Source organism: Carlito syrichta, unplaced genomic scaffold (assembly GCF_000164805.1).
Source record: "Carlito syrichta isolate Samal-C Ts95f unplaced genomic scaffold, Tarsius_syrichta-2.0.1 Scaffold308194, whole genome shotgun sequence".
Taxonomy (NCBI): domain Eukaryota; kingdom Metazoa; phylum Chordata; class Mammalia; order Primates; family Tarsiidae; genus Carlito; species Carlito syrichta.
The window spans coordinates 267,160-271,649 of NW_007252290.1; the positions used below are offsets into that span (position 1 = coordinate 267,160).

Consider the following 4,490-nt stretch of genomic DNA (forward strand, 5'->3'; position numbering starts at 1 on the left):
GATTTTATGTAGAGATGAGGTCTCACCAAGTTGCCCAGGTAGGTCTCGAACCTGTGGGCTCAGGCAATCCACTCATCTCAGCCTCCCAAGGCGTGGGATTACAGGCTGAGCCACTGAGCGCGGCTCAGACTATTTTCTTAATCATAGCCTTTGAAAACTCTTATCAAGATCCTTTTCTGACTCCTTTTTTCTAACCCCTCTCATCTTCCTCTTTCTGGATGTGGCTAGTCTTTCACTGGAAAGCACCTTTCTGAGTGAAGGGTGGCAGGAGGGCTCCAGACTGTAGAGTTTTCTTAATCATGGCTTTGATCTTTAGTACATATACCCTGTGCCAGAAACTATCTGAGGCAGAATTAGACCCATATAGTTTGGCTCTGGAGGGTTCTAAGCAGAACACGGTGTTCATGTTATGAGTTCCAAGGGTATAGCACCGTGTTTCAATTACTGTTTTAGAGGTGGACTCTACACACTTCTTCCCAATGCACTTTGGTATCAGACTCACCGTCAGAAACCACTTGGTCCGTGCTGGATGGAACAAAGCTTTCCTCACATCTGGCAGAAACAGAGCAAGATCAGCTCCAATAGTGTGCCTTGGTCCTATGTGCCAGAGAGAGTCTCCAGGCAGCTAGGTCTGAACTTGGCATGGTCACTAACCCCTCTTGCTGCAGTAGAAGGGCCTGGCCACTCCTCTTTGAAGTCTGAAATACTAATAGCTACTGTGTGCCTTAAGGTCATGGGTGCACACATACGGAAGCACAACCCAGAAGCACTCACTGAGTCAGAGCCAGGAAAGACGTTCCCACACAAGGTGATGAGCTCTGCCAGGCTTGTGGGCTTCTCCTCTCTAGGGAAGGAGTGTTCCTGGCCCCAGGCCCATCCTTGTGTGGTTGAGCAAGGGACAAAGGACAGCATGCAGGAACCACCTTTCCCAGTAGAGCCCATGGGCACAGGCACCATGATATTTAGCTGCAGGGAGCCCTTAAGCAGGTGGGTAGAGCATCTGACTCAATGCAACACATTCTTTCAGTCGCTTGTATGAGTGCTCAAGAAATGTGTCTAAGGGCAACAATATGGTTTTGTCCCTGACTGAAAACTCTGAGAACTGAGAGAGGGACAAGGAGACCTAGAATGATTTCTGCCAACACTTATAGAGGTATGATCAAGTCAGTCATGTTGGCTATGATAGCCACCAGACTTGAGGTAGGTTGAGGAGTGACAAACAATCTCTGACAGCCTGGTGAGGAAGGTGGGAGGGGCTCCTGGATGAGGGAGTGACGTCACCCCAGGTCCAGGGTGGGCACAAACCGGCTGCCTGTGCTGCGGGGTCCTCCTGGGGTAAAGAGAAGGCCAGGACTGGAGGGGGAGGCTGGGCAGGTGGGCCCAGAAGGGCTGGTGGAGAGCCTGTGGGTTTTTCATGCTTTTGGCAGTGGAATCCCATGGGAGGGATTTACTCCGGGCAGTAGCTTGGTCTCATGGTTATCTAGACACACACTGACTGCAGGGAGCACCTTTACCATCAGTGTGGGGAGCTAGGACCAGGGCAGAGGGTGCTCCTCAGAGACTAGTTGCAATTGCCCAGCTGAGACGTTCAGGGAGTTTCCTTTGGTAGGAGGGCGGGGTGCGGAGGGATGGTCTGAGGAGTGTAGAGGGGATGAAATGGGTGAATCCTGGTGACCCACTGGATGTGTGGGTGAGAGGTGATGACACTGAAGTGGCATATCGCTGGAGAATGTGTAGGACTTAGAGATAGTGAGTCCAGATACTGAAAACATGAAAACCCTATACAGAGGCAATGCCACCATCTCAATTTTTAACCCCCAGGGTGCTGTACATTATAAATCACAACTTCTGTGGTTTATTCCAACTCAATATTATATTGTGGTGTTTAGGTTTTATTATTTTTTTAATTTGTGTTTTGCCTGCCAAGATCTATTAAGTTTGCCCTCAGACTCTGTGTCTTGCAGGAAGGAGCTCTCCTACTTTGGCATGAAGGTGGCCATTATTGAGCCCGGTTTCTTCCAGACTGGCACGACCAATAAGGATAGCACCCAAAAGATGCAACTGAAGATGTGGGATCGAGCCACGCCAGAGGTCAAACAGATCTGTGGGGAGACAGTCCAGGCATCCAGTGAGTGAACAGTGGACAGTGGGGAGAGAAGCAAACCCTCATCGGCAATCCTTAGTGCCTCCGTTGGCCTTAGGGCTTGTCCTCCAGGCTCTGCCTTCTCCACTGAGTGAGGACCTTTAGCTCCACTCTCATGGTGGGTGCTGGGTGGTCAACTGGTCAAGACAAGCTTGTGTCCAGGCTTCTCAGAACTTGAGACCAGTGTCTATCTGTATCCCTCATTATTTTGAAGGAAGACACCCATGGCCTCATGGGAAGCTGGCTGTACAGACAGATGGTTGGTTGCATGTGCTTAGATTTCAAGTGTGCATAGAGACCTTTAATTTGTGGAGTTCAGATGTCCCAGGGAGAGACCCAGATGTGACTCAGTGTAAAACAGTTTTTCCTTGCCTGGGTGAACACTCCTCTGGTAATGTGAGTGATTTTGATTTGGGGCATTGATTTGGTGGGGGGAAGAATAAGGCCTTAGATACTTCTACTCTCAGTTGACCCCAAAGTAGGGCCACTGGCAGGAGGGGGTAGACATGGATAGTTTCTCATTCCTAACAGACAAGGAAATAACAGAAAAAATGGAGTAAAAGTGCTCAGAGGATCTGTCCTTGGTGAGAACTGTGTGGAACATGCATTGATCACCTACCACCCTACCCCCTCACCACGTACTACTCCTCTGGCTGGGACGCCAAGCCTCTCTACTTCCCTATGAGATACATGTCCACGTTCCTGGTGAATGCCATATTCTACAGGAGCTCTACAAGGCCGGCCAAGGCCCTATGAAGCCAAGACAGGGTACGTGGTGGATGGTGTTGGGTGCTGTGTGAAGGGTGATATGCTATAGGGAGATACATGGTTGGATGGAGGGAGCTTTCATGTTAGCAGGGCACGTATCCCACCTTCAACCTCATCTTCACAGGATTGTGTTAAGATATTACTCAAGACACTGACAATATTAGGAGGAAAGAACCAAGGCACTCTGCTAAAGAATGGGGACCCAATAGCACTCACTGGTGTCCTGTTATCTTGGTGGTCGCTCAAGGGTTTGTGCGGCTCAACCAATTCTGCAGAATCCACACTGTCCCTTTCTCCTGCCTGTCTCCTGGAATGTGCATTGGCCAGACCAGTGTAGACCTTCTGCCATATGGAAGTGGCCTGGACGAATTGAGGCTCCTGCCTTGAGATACCATGGGTGAGGTTGAGAAGATACTCAGCCTGACCCCTCAGACCTCAACTCTGCAGACATTAGCAGGAAGGTGGTTATCTCAACAGGGATCCTGACAGAGGACACATAAACCAACTTTTTGGACTATTTTTGTTTTAGAATAAAAGATCACCTATGCACTATGGTTTAAACTGTGGCCTTCATGGGTGGCGGGTGTGGACCTCTGAAAGGAGGAAGCTTCATGGAGGTCAGTTGATGGGAGGGAAGGACTGGGGAGGGATTTAAAGAGGGAAGTTGGATTATCTTTGTCGCCTCTCAACCTCTCCAGCCACAGAGGTGAAGGTTATTGTTTTTCCTCCAGGGTTCATTAAGTATTTTGGGATCCCAGGAATAGAGGAGAAGCAGGCAAGGAAACTCCAATACAGCGCTGGCAGGTCCCAAGTCTCTTCCTTGGAGATGGTGATATCTTCCCCTCACCAGCACCTCATCTGTGACCTAGTGCCTGGCAATCACTTTATTTTATTTATTTTATTTAGTGCTGGAATCTTACTCTGTTGCCCAGGCTGGAATGCGGTGGCACGCTTATGGCCACCGCAGTCTCGACCTGCTGGGTTCATGCGATCTTTCCAAGTAGCTGGAACTACAGGCACTTGCCACTATGCCTGGCTTATTTTTTGATTTACTGTAGAGATGAAGTCTTGCCAAGTTGTCTGAGCTGGTCTCAAACCTGTGAGCTCAGGCAATCCTCTCACCTCAGCCTCCCAAAGTGCTGGGATTACAGGCATAAGCCACAGTGCCCGGTTGGCAATCTCTTTCTTTCTTTCTTTCTTTCTTTCTTTCTTTCTTTCTTTCTTTCTTTCTTTCTTTCTTTCTTTCTTTCTTTCTTTCTTTCTTCTTTCTTTCTTTCTTTCTTTCTTTCTTTCTTTCTTTCTTTCTTTCTTTCTTTCTTTCTTTCTTTCAGTTGGAGTCTCACTCTTTCTTTCTTTCTTTCTTTCTTTCTTTCTTTCTTTCTTTCTTTCTTTCTTTCTTTCTTTCTTTCTGTCTTTCTTTCTTTCTTTCTTTCTTTCAGTTGGAGTCTCACTCTGTCACCCAGACTGGAGTGCAGTGGCCACTCCCGGTCACCGCAACCTCAACCTGCTGGGCTCATGCAATCCTTCCGACTTAACCCTTCCAAGTAGCTGGAACTACAAGTGCGTGCTACCACGCCCG

At 48.5% G+C, this 4,490-nt stretch overlaps 1 pseudogene; it reads left to right on the top strand.

The window, feature by feature from the left end:
* Positions 1 to 4,490, top strand: part of LOC103267664 — a 23,986-nt pseudogene that overhangs the window by 4,589 nt on the left and 14,907 nt on the right.